Here is a 12,661-nt window from a genome sequence, read left to right as displayed (position 1 = left end):
ACTCATCTGTAAAAATAGGGTATAAGACTGTGAGCCCCATGAGGGACTGGGATTGTGTTCAACCTGATAAGTTTACATCTATTCCCACATTTAGTACAGTGCCTGGCACTTAGTAAGAGTTTAATGAATACCAAAAAAAACCCAACAAAAAAACCTCTGGGGGAGATACTAGCTAATCAGGTTGGGCGCAGTCCTTGTCCCACATGGGGTTCACAACCTAAGTAGGAGGGAGAACAGGTAGGGACTGTGAGCCCGTCACTGGGCAGGGATTGTCTCTATCTGTTGCCAAATTGCACATTCCAAGTGCTTAGTACAGTGTTGTGCACATAGTAAGCGCTCGATAAATACTATTGAATGAATGAACCGGTATTGAGGAAACTGAGACACAGAGAAGTGAAATGACTTGACCAAGGTCACACAACAGACAAGTGGCAGAACCTAAGTCCTCTGATGCCCGGCGTCATGCTCTTTCCACTGGGCCACATTACTTCTAGGGCTACTGATTAGATTGATTTAGGGTGGCATGACTGTAGAGTAGCCCCCTAAAGAGAACCCCTCTCCCTGATGCTAGATTTCAGGACAAAGACCCTCAAGACCTCCCCACTCGCAAATGGCTTCAGAGTCCAAGTTGTAGGAGGGAGGCGAGGAAACACGTAGCCCCTGAAAAAATACCATCTTTTTCCCAGTCCCAATGTCTTCAGCTGGCTTCTTTCCATAGATAACGTCAAGCTCCATATTCACATTGTTAAGGCAAACTTTTTAAGCCCTGGGTTTAGATTTCTCAAAGAGCTTACAATATGGCTCTAATTTGAATCCCATTTAAGGCTTTGATGTCCCTTCTGACCCGATTCAAAGCTCGAAAGGAAAGCGCGATTATTCCGCCTTTGCCAAGCTCGATAGATTATTTCTGTCTGCGTGCTTTCTATCAAGTATTTTTATCTCCTCAAAGTTATCCAACCCATCACCAACTACTCATTTACACTTATTATAAAGCCGACGGTAAAATCCTGGACGTGAAACAATCAATATTCGATTCAGTTAACATTTCATAAAGATGAAAAATCACCTTCAAGAATGAAGAGATAGACATAGCCCCATAATTTTTCGGGGACGGGGGAGTGTGGGGACGAGAGGGTAGTATTTTCTTTATTTGTAACTTTTTTTCAGTAGCTGCTCTAATTTACAGCTCAGAAAATACCCCAAGAGCACCTTTTTTTTTTTTTTTTTAATAATGACTAATGGCAGCCTTCGATCCCTACTACTCCAGGAATACCACATTTAAAAGGATAGAGAAATTCCAACTCTAGTGAGGAAAATTTAGTACTTTTTCACACACACCTGCAGTTTGGGATCTCAGCACATCTATTTCTTTCTCTCCACCCCTGCCTCCAGACTGTTCTTTGATGTGTGGGGGGCAGAGCTTGGGGAGGTCAGCGAAGAACCCATTTCTCTCCAAAAAACACACACACCTTTGATTCTCCCGAGAGGAACTTTCTTGTTTTCTCCGATGGGCCAGTTGAGATTCGCTCTCTGACAAGATTGTATTTTCCGGCTATTGTATTTCTGGGCTTTCAAGATTGTTGGTGAGAGGAAGAGCCCAGAGCAGTTTTTCCTGCAGCCCAGCTGGGGCCCATCAATTAAAAACTTTAGCGCACATCGTTCTGGAGTTGTAATCTTGTTCTGGTATCAAAGCCTGCGTACTTGTGTGTAGATTATAGGGCTGAGTTGAAGCAATTATCCTGGCGAAAATGGCATTTTAGCCTCAGGTACCTCGCTATCTCAGATGAAAGGGGCAGGAATTGTGTCGTTAGCCTAGTATTGGCCTGACCCTAATTTATGCTTTCTGGTTTTTCAAATAGGTGGTAAAAGCAGAATCTTCAAAGCCTAGTCCTTGAATGTTTTAGTGGATGAACGCTATTAAGTGTTTGTCTTATTTTTTTTTTTTTTCACGCTCTAATAAGGGCAATCAATCCATCCACAGTATTTACTGAAAACTTATTACCGATTCAGCACTATACTAAGATCTTGGGAGATCACTGGCTTTCTAGTGACAAGCTCCCCCTGAGTTCATATCCGCCACAGCTCTCTAAAAGTATCAGACCACCGGAAGAGGGTGTTTTATTGCTCAATCAGTCATATTGATTCATTTTTATTTTATTTTTTAAATGGAATCTATAAAGAGCTTACTAGGTGCCGGACACTGTACTGAGCTCTAGTCAGGTTGTACAGAGTCAGGTAATACAGTCTTTCCCGCATGGGGCTCCCAGCCAAAACCTCCGTTTCACAGGTGAGGGAACCTAGTCACAGAAATGTGAAGTGACTTGCTCAAGGTCACACGGCAGACAAGTGGCAGAACTGGAATTAGAACCCAGATCCTTTGATTCGTAGGCCCTTGCTCTATTCACTACACCATGGAGCTTCTCACATTATTTAAAACGCTGCAAAAGACTTGTTTCCATTTCTACCATTATAGCTCTTTACCCCTTGGGAGTCCTGCAGGCCAAAGCCCGGCCCATTTTTGGGTCGAGACCTTACTGGTAGAAAATTCAGGTTTGCGTGGGAGTTTATCGGGAATCTGGTCACCGGCCGGAAGCCGCATGATCCCTAGCGGTGACTGCGAGGCTGATCCGGAAAGTTCCATAACCATCTGACCCGTCGTTCCTTGGGGTTTTCCGCCTGCAGCCGAATCGCATCTCGGGGGTCCCTTGGCCCAGATCTGCCAGAGTGAGAGCAGCACCCTCACTCACCGTCTGCCAACTGGACGTCGCTGGGCCGAGGTGACATCCCGGACTGGGTACCGGGGGAGGGTGGTGCACTGATGCAACGTGTGACTGTGTGATTCACCTAACATCAGATGCTGTTGCTTCTGGGCTCGGCCCTAAAATTCTACCACCTTCCCCTTTGACCCTGACTTCAAGCACTTAGTACAGTGTTCTGCACATAGTAAGTGCTCAATAAATACTATTGAATGAATGAACTTCACGCCAAATCACGGTGGGGGTGGGTGTCTGGCTCCCCTGTGCTATGACAACCAGGGGTGGATGGAAAATAATAGGAATAGTAATAAAATAATTATGGTACTTGTTAAGTGCTTACTATGTTCTAAGGACTGTTTTAAGGGCTGGGGTAGATACAAGTCAATCAGGTTGGTCAGAGTCCCTGTCCCACAGGGAGCTCGTACTCTTAATCCCCATTTTACAGATGAGGTAAATGAGGCCAGGAGAAGTGATTTGCCCAAGGTCACACAGCAGATAAATGACAGAGCGGGATTAGAACCCAGGTCCTTCTGACTCCCAGGTGCATGTTCTATGCACTGAACAGTGCTGCTTCTCTAAGCAGTGTTTGGCCATTTGGCCCAGATAATAATAATAATAATAATAATAATGGTATTTGTTAAGCCCTTACTATGTGCCAAGCACTATTCTAAGTGCTGGGGGAAATACAAGGTAATCAGGTTGTCCCACATGGGGCTCACAGTCTTCATTCCCATTTTACAGGTGAGGGAACTGAGGCACAGAGAAGCTAAGTGACTTGTCCAAGGTCACACAGCAGTCAAGTGGCGGAGTCGGGATTACAACCCATGACTTCTGACATCAGACCTCTGACTTCCAAACTCCGGATCTTTCCATTAAGCCACTCTCCTTCTACAGATCTCCGGGCAAGCCCTAGCCAGGGATGGGGAGGAAGAGTTTGCCCCTCAGACCGACTTCTCTGCTGGCGCTCCGGTCCTCTGGCCCTGTCATTCCCCTCCTCCCCCGTCACCGTTCTCTTCTGCTCGGGCCCTCGTGGCCACCCCCCGCTGCCCGCCCCTAACTGCCCCTGCCTTCCGTTCCCTGCTGGCCAAGGGCACCTCTCGGCTCGGGACCCAGATTCAGGGGTCCGGTACAGCGGGCGGTGAACTCCAGGCTCAGCTCCCTAGGGCTAAGGTCGGCAGCAGGGAAGGTCATTCCCGATTGTCCCCTTCCTCCCTACCACAGGAAGTCTCCCTCCGACTCATCCCTCTTGTCGGTCCCGTGGGGTGACCCCACTTGGTTCAATTCACTTTCGGTGACGTATTTTCAACTTGCCAGTCAGTTGTCCTGGGAAATGACTCTTTAGCCAGGAGACGGCTTTGAGGCCCTTGTAAAGCAGACAACGTGTTCCAACACATCCGGCCTACTGCGTATGTACTTTGGGTATGAGTTTGTGTATATGAGGTTGGGTGTGAGTGTTTGCGTAGTACAGTGCTTTGCACACAGTAAGCACTCAATGAATACGATTAAAATGAATGCATATTTGGAACTAATAACTACAAAGGTGTGTGTGTGTGTGCCTGTGTGTGTTTGCATGTACTCAGGAGGGAAATTGGGTGTGTTTGCCTGTATGATTGGGTGAGAGTGAGGGTACGGGGGCAGATAAGTGTGTCATTCGGCTCCCAGGGGGACATTATCCCTTACCCTTCTCAAAGGGGAGATCGTTTGGTTATTCAGGTCGTGACACGAGGATGGGGATTGGCCAGGATGATTTTCCGTGGGAGGGATATAAACTGAACCCATTGTAGATCATATTCCGTTCCCTTTGATCAGAGTAAAATAAACGAATAACTAGGAAGGTCATCTACTTCTTGCTTCTTGAAATATTGTGCGAGTCGAGTGATTCCTGATCTAGCTGACTTCATTCATTCAGTGGTATTTATTGAGCGCTTATTGTGTGTAGAGCACTGTACTGAACACTTGGGAGATTACAATGCAACAACAAATGGTCACATTCCCTGCCTGCAATAAGCTTACAGTCTAGAGTGGAGGAGACAGCCAACAATAAAGATAAATTCTAGATAGGTACGTAAGTGCTGCGAGATTAGGAGAAGGGATGAACAGAGGGAGGAAGTCAGAGTGACACAGAAGGGAGCGGGAGATGAGGAAAATAAGGGCTTAGTCTGGGAAGGCCTCTTGGAGGAGGTGGGCCTTCAATAAGGCTTTGAAGCGAGGTACGTTAATTGTCCGTCGGATTTGAGGAGGAAGGGTGTTCCGGGCCAGAGGCAGGTTGTGGGCTGGGGGTCGGCAGCGAGGCAGGTGAGATTGAAGCACGGTGAGGTGAATACCAGAGGAGTTGGAGGAGGAGAGAAGTGAGGTGAGGTAGGAGAGGGGCGAGGTGGTGGAATGCTACTTTACAAAAATGTTTCTGTGGACTTCTTTAAAAACAAACTTTTGACATTTCCCAGGAATTCTGCCTTTGGTTCACAGGCAGGGTGGCCTTCTAAAATACACCCTGCAACTTTTTATTTGATTTTTATGGCATTTATTGAGCTCTCACTCCATGCCAGGTACTATACGAAGTGATGGGGCCGATGCAAGTCAGCCACGTTAGACGCTATCCGTGTCCCACATGAGCCTCCCGGTCTTAATCCCCATGAGGTAATTGAGGCACAGAGCAGTGAAGTAACCCGTCCAAGGCCACACAGCAGACGAGTGGCGGAACTGGGATTAGAAGCCAGGTCCTTTGGACTCCCAAAGGACTCTAGGTCCGTGCTCTCTCCACTAGTCCACACTGCTTCCCTAACTAGAAATCACTTTTTCTGTGCTTTTCGCATCCTGAGCACCTATTGTGTCTAGATCACTATAATAATGATAATGTTGGTATTTGTTAAGCACTTACTATGTGCAGAGCACTGTTCTAAGCACTGGGGCGGATACAGGCTAATCAGGTTGTCCCACTTGAGACTCACAGTCCTAATCCCCATTTTCCAGATGAGGTAACTGGGACAATAATGTTGGTATTTGTTAAGCGCTTACTATGTGCCGAGCACTGTTCTAAGCGCTGGGGTAGACATAGGGGAATCAGGTTGTCCCACGTGGGGCTCACAGTCTTCATCCCCATTTTACAGATGAGGGAACTGAGGCACAGAGAAGTTAAGTGACTTGCCCACAGTCACACAGCCGACAAGTGGCAGAGCTGGGATTCGAACTCATGAGCCCTGACTCCAAAGCCCGTGCTCTTTCCACTGAGCCACGCTGCTTCGATTTGCCCACAGTCACACAGCTGACAAGTGGCAGAGCCGGCATTCGAACCCCTGATCTCGGACTCCCAAACCCGGGTTCTTTCCACTGAGCCACACCACACTATACTAAGCTCTTGGAAGAGTATAATATAACAGAGTTGGTAGATATGCTCCCTACTTAAGGACTGAACTGTCTGTGCTTCATAAGATCAGTCAATGTTACTTACTGACTGCCTGTTAATAATGTAGGTATTTGTTAAGCGCTTGCTATGTGCCGGGCACTGTTCTAAGCGCTGGGATAGACACAAGGGAATCAGGTTGTCCCACGTGGGTCTCACATTCTTAATCCCCATTTTACAGATGAGGTAACTGAGGCACCGAGAAGTTAAGTGACTTGCCCAAAGTCACACAGCTGACAAGTGGCCGGGTCTGGATTCGAACCCATGACCTCTGACTCCAAAGCCTGTGCTCTTTCCACTGAACCACGTTGTTGTGGGCAGAGCACTGCGCTAAGTACTTGGGAAAGAACTACATGATCCCCTGCTGCTCGGGAAACAGCATAGCCTACTGGATAGAGCGAGGGCTTGGGAGTCAGAGGGACCTGGGTTCCAATCCTTGCTCCTCCAATCGTCTACTGTGGGACCTTGGGGAAGTCACGACTCCTTTGTGCCTCTGTTATCTCATCTGTAAAATAGGGATTAAGACTGTGAGCCCCACAAGGGACAGATCTCGTGTCCAACCTGTTTAACTTGTGTTTACCCCAGAGCTTAGTACAATAGTATATAGTAGGCACATAACGAATAACAAAAATAAAAATATATATATCAACATTGGTAGACACGTTCCCTGACCACAGTGCCAAGGACTGTACTAAGCCCTGGGGTAGATAGAAGATATTCAGGTCAAACACAATCCCTGTTCCATATGAGGTATATAATCTATAGGGGTCTCCTCTGCAATTGTTTTTGTTTTATTGCTATTGTTTTTGTAATAATTTATTGCTATTGTTTTTGTTTTATTGCTGTTTTTGTCTGTCTCCCCCAATTAGACTGTAAACCCATCAAAGGGCAGGGACTGTCTCTATCTGTTACCTATTTGTACATTCCAAGCGCTTAGTACAGTGCTCTGCACATAGTAAGCACTCAATAAATATGAATGAATGAATGAATGAATGAATGTATTAATTAATTAATTAATTAATTAATTAATTAGGGAACAGTTGGGGAACATAGCACATAGGCCATTTTCTTTTCTCCTGTCAGGGATCCTTCTAACGTCCAAAATTATTTGTTTGTCTGCCCTGCCTACAAAACACCCACACAGCCACATCTCTCAGAGGTGGTGAGAATTCGGAGATAACGACCCTTAATCTTCCAGTGGACACGGAGGTACTACACTGATTTTCCAGCATTAATTAGATTTATTCTTGTGAGAATGCATTTCTTCGCTTTTCAAAACTTTATTTATAAAACTCTAAAAAGTCATCACAGACTTGTCAAACTACCATTACCAAATCCACCTACAGTTTGCTGATGCCCCGTATCAGGTGTCACTTAGAAATAACCCAACTGCATTAGTGTCTGAGAACAAAAGGTTTAATGGGAGTCTTATCCTCTGGAAAGAGGGATTTTTCCTTAAAAAAAAAAAAAAAAAGACTCTCTCCACCCCCATTCCCAGGGCAAATATTTCCCTTGTCAATCATCAGTCTAACGTTCATTACCTCAGCAGAAGAGTAGTAATCAGCTAAGTTGGATTAATGGATTACAACCTGTAATGGTTAAAGAGGTTTGGGGAAGGAACTGATATTTTCCTCCCCAGTGGATGATTCCAAATTTCATTTACTCCCCACACTCCACACGCACCTCCATAGCTACACTCAGAAACAGACACACGTACGTGGAAGAGGTACACTCTCACACTCATTTCTCACCCACGTATACATGCCCCCTTCCCCTCACTCACAGTCACCTAATAATACAGGCAAACACATCCAATTTCCCTCCTGAACACGTGCAAACACACGCAAACACACATTTGTAGTTATTAGTTCCAAACAGGCATTCATTTTAATCGTATTTATTGAGCGCTTACTGTGTGCAACGCATTGTACTACGCAAACACTCACACCCAACCACACATACACAAACTCAAACCCAATCTCCCCCAAAGTACGTGCACGATCACGCTCATTCATCGCAAACACACAGGCGCCGCGAACCTTCTTTTTAAAGATGACACTACGGATGCTGAACTTGCATTCAATCCCTACGCACACATGGACTCAACAAAGACAGAAGCACAGATTCACAAACTCAGAAACAGAAGCAGAGAACCCGCCGGAGACATCCGTGGACGCGACTTCCGTACTCCCACCCCTCTTTTTTCTGCAGCGGAGAAGCGTCATGTTCCCGAAAGGGATGACTGAGGATCTTTTGCCTCTTGATTGTTCAGACCCAAACAACAAAGCTATAGCACATGAATCTCTGAAAGAAGTCACAGGGCTGCAGGCTGTTTGGCTCCACACAAGAGACTTTTATAGTATCAAAAGATGAAAAATCCCTCCGAGAGTAGATGCGATGTGGTGCAGAGATAGCTTAGATGTGATGCTGCTGAATTATTGGTGCATCTACCGATTCCAAATTCGGGGACACATTTCATTTAGAGTATTGTGGTGAAGTGCTAGTTTTCTTCCCCAGATGGGATGTATATGTGCTTTAGACCTATTAAAAAGGAATCAAAGTATTGAGATACCAAGTTGATGTGATAAAAATTCTCTTTAAGATGGCATTCCTTCAGATGATCTTCATTTTCTCCTCTTGACAATACATTAAAAAACATGACCTAACAAAGAGAACTGTTACACTGGAGGTTTGGATCGCTATCATTTGGAAAGCTTACGGTCTCGTACTTTTATTTTCTCAGAAATTGAGGAAGTGAATAATGAGCCTGTTAAACCCCTTTTCACTTAGGCATATATTCGTGTGTGGGGGTAGGTGGGCAAAGAGGGTTGTATACCTTTTTAGAGAAATAATTTCTCGATGCCTCTCTTTAATTCTCTCCTGCATTCACTGGGCTATGCAACGTGGCCTAATCAATCAGTCAGTGGTATTTATTGAGTCTATTTATTGATCTAATGGAAAGAGCATGGGGCTGGAAGTCAGAGGACTGTTTCTGATGCCCCACTTCCACCACTTTCCTGCTGTGACATTGGACAAGTCGTTTAACTTTTCTGTGCCTCAGTTTCCTCATCGGTAAAATTTGAATTTAATAGTGCCCACCATCCCATACTGCGGCAGGGACACTGTCTGAATTGATTATCTTGTATCTACCCGATTAGACCGTAAGCCCCTCAAAGGGCAGGGACTGTCTCTATCTGTTGCCGACTTGTTCATTCCAAGTGCTTAGTACAGTGCTCTGCACATAGTAAGCGCTCAATAAATACTATTGAATGAATGAATGAATACCCCAAAACATTACAGTGCTTAGCACATGATATACACTTAAATCCCAAAATAATAATAATAGTAATAATGATAACCACTGTTACTATTATTGGTTGTTCCCTGTTAAACTGGCTTGGTTAACTTGACATCCACTCCAAAGCACGGGCTTTGGAGTCAGAGGTCATGGGTTCAAACCCCGGCTCTGCCACTTGCCAGCTGTGTGACTTTGGGCAAGTCACTTAACTTCTCGGTGCCTCAGTTCCCTCATCTGTAAAATGGGGATTAAGACGGTGAGCCCCACGTGGGACAACCTGATTCCCCTGTGTCTACCCCAGCGCTTAGAACAGTGCTCGGCACATAGTAAGCGCTTAACAAATACCAACATTATTATTATTATCCACGCTGGGTAGAGTCTTCCATGTAGGGGCATCAGAAATGTGAGTTGAAATTTGAAAAGCAGTGAGGCCTGGTGGGAAGGGCATGGCCCGAGGAGCCAGAGGAGCTGGGTTCCAATCCTGACTCCATCACTTTGCCGTGAGACCTTGGGCAACTCATTTAACTGTTCTGTGCCTCAGTGGTCTAAACTTGTACTATGCTGTCTAGTTGGCTCCAACCCATAGCGACTCCATGGAATCATCTTTCCCAGAACGCCCCACCTCCAACAGCAATCATTATGGTAGTGGATCCTTAGAGTTTTCTTGATAAAAATACAGAGGTGGTTTACCATTTTCTTCTTCCACATAGTCAACTCGAGTCTTCATCCTCGACCCTTTCCCTTGCCGCCGATGTCCAGCATGAGTGAGTTTTGACTTGTAGCAGATGGCCTTCCACTCGCTAGCCACTGGCCAAGTTAGGAATGGACTGGACAGGCCTCTGCTCGACTCTCCCTCCCATAGCCGAGACTGGTAGAGGACTGGAAACTCTCCAGGTGCCATCCCGGGAGGGGCGTGCCTCAGTGACCTCATCTGTGAAATGAGGATTAAGCTTGTGAGCCCCATGGGGGACATAGAGTGCGTCCAACTTGATTAGCCGATATCCACCCCAGCGCTTAATACAGTGTCTGGCACTTAACATATGCCTTTGAAAAAAAAACAAAAAAACCAACAGCAACTACAAAAAACCAGGGCAATTATAGTAGTAATAATAATAATGCTAATAACACTGTTGTGGCATTATTAAGCACTTATTATCTACCAATTATCTACCAATGACTGGGGTAGATATAAAATAGTCAGTATGGACAGAGTCCCTGTCTTCCGATGGATGCACAGTCCAAGAGGTAGGAAAAGTAAGTATATTATCTCCTATTTTCTGCCTTGCTATTACAAGGCACACCCTTTATTCACCCGTCCCTCGGCCCCACAGAGCTCACGTATATATCTGTAATTTATTTATATTAATGTCTGTCTTCCCCTCTATACTGTAAGCTCACTGTGGGCAGGAAACATGTCTACCAATTTTGTTATATTCTAATCTTTGAACTGCTTAGTAGAGGACTCAGCACACAGTAAGCGCTCCATAAATATGATTGATTTTACGGATGAGGAAATCAAGGCTCAGATAAGTTAAGTGCTCAAGGTAATATAGCAGAACTGGCGCTAATGATAATAATAATTATTATTATTATGGTATTTCTTAAGCGCTTAACTATGTGCCAGGCACTATACTAAGCGCTGGGATGTATACAAGCAGATCGGGTTGGACACAGTCCCTGTCCCCCGTGGGGCTCACAGTCTCAATCCCCATTTTACAGATGAGGTAACTGAGGCCCAGAGAAGTGAAGTGACTGGCCCAAAGTCACACAGCTGACAAGTGGCCGAGCAGGGATTAGAACCCATGACCTCTGATTCTCAAGCCCAGGCTCTGTCCACTGAGCCCCGCTGTTTCTCACTAGAAGCCAGGTCTCATTTAATTCACTAATTGTGCCCCACGGAGGCTGTTTCAGTAATCCATCCAGCTGGGAGACGATGAGGGCTTGAACCAGGGTGGTGGATGTCTGTTGGCAGAGAAAGGGGCCAAGATGCCAATTGCTATTGAGGTAGAACTGGCGGGATTTAAAGAAGGATGGAATGGATGATTTAAAAATAAAACAGAGGGGTCCCATCTGCCTATAGGCTCACTGACGAGAGGGATCATTTCTACCAACTCCGCTGTACTATACTCCCCCAAACGCCTAGAACAAAACTCTGCACACTTTGTCGTTCATTCAGTCGTATTGATAAATACCGTTGATTGACTGGTGGAAAGAGGATGCCAAGGTTGCAAGCTAATAGGACAGGAAATGTACAATTTGATCAGCCTTAGCAAGAACAAAGAATTCAGGAGTGAATTTGAGTCGTTGGATTTGGAATTGATTGAGAACGAGGAGTCTGCATGGGATATAGCTGGAGATTTCTACAAGGGAGGAGAAAAGGAGCTCTTCCTGGGCAGGGAATGTGTTATCTTTTTATACTGTACTTTCCCAAGTGCTTAGTACAGAGATCTGCCCACAGTAAGCGCTCAGTAAACATGATTGATTGATTTAGAGGCCAGGTGAGAGGCCGGGACCAGAGATGATAATTTGGGAGACTGTTTACAGGTAGTCTTTGCAACCGGGTGAGCTGATGAGCTTCACAATAATGATAATAATGATAATAATAATAATAATTCATTCATTTGTTCAGTCATATTTATTGAGTGCTCACTGTGTGCAGAGCACTGTACTGGGAGCTTGGGAGAGTCCAATAGAGCAATAAACTGACCCATTCCCTGCCCACAGTGAGTTTACAGTCTAGAGGCAGGGAGAAAATTACAGGTAAGCTCTGTGGGGTGGGGAGAGGGGGAAAGAGCAAAGGGTACAAGTCGTGGTGACGCAAAAGAGAGTGGGAGATGAGGAAAGGTGGGGCTTAGTCTGGGAAGGCCTCTTGGAGGAGATGGGCCTTCAATAACGCTTTGAAGAGCAGGAGTAATCGGGATCTGTTAAGCGGTTGTAAAATGAGACGAATGAGCAACCATTGTGAATAATAATAACTGTGGTATTTGTTAAATGCTTGCTAGGCACTGTACTAAGCGCTAGGGTGGATATAAACAAATCAGGGTGGTCCCAGTCCCTGTCCCACGTCGGTCTCAGACACATTCTTCCTTATTTGTGTGTGGATGACTCGTTAATGGATATTAAAAACTCTATGGATACACAAACCAGAACCACTCTATAACAGAAGATGGGATGTTCTGAAGAGGGTGTATCATTCACTCATTTATT

The 12,661-nt window shown here is 45.4% G+C and overlaps 1 non-coding gene across 1 annotated transcript; it reads right to left on the bottom strand.

Moving 5' to 3' along the window:
• Nucleotides 1–10,228: 10,228 nt before the first annotated feature.
• On the bottom strand, nt 10,229–10,366 carry LOC114813010. The gene has a single exon (XR_003760621.1). It is a non-coding gene; the product is annotated as a small nucleolar RNA SNORA7 (small nucleolar RNA).
• Between the last annotated feature and the right edge of the window lie 2,295 nt (nt 10,367–12,661).

The sequence above is a fragment of the Ornithorhynchus anatinus genome, chromosome 6 (assembly GCF_004115215.2).
Source record: "Ornithorhynchus anatinus isolate Pmale09 chromosome 6, mOrnAna1.pri.v4, whole genome shotgun sequence".
In the NCBI taxonomy this organism is placed as follows: Eukaryota; Metazoa; Chordata; class Mammalia; order Monotremata; family Ornithorhynchidae; genus Ornithorhynchus; species Ornithorhynchus anatinus.
This window is presented reverse-complemented; position numbering and strand designations above follow the sequence as displayed.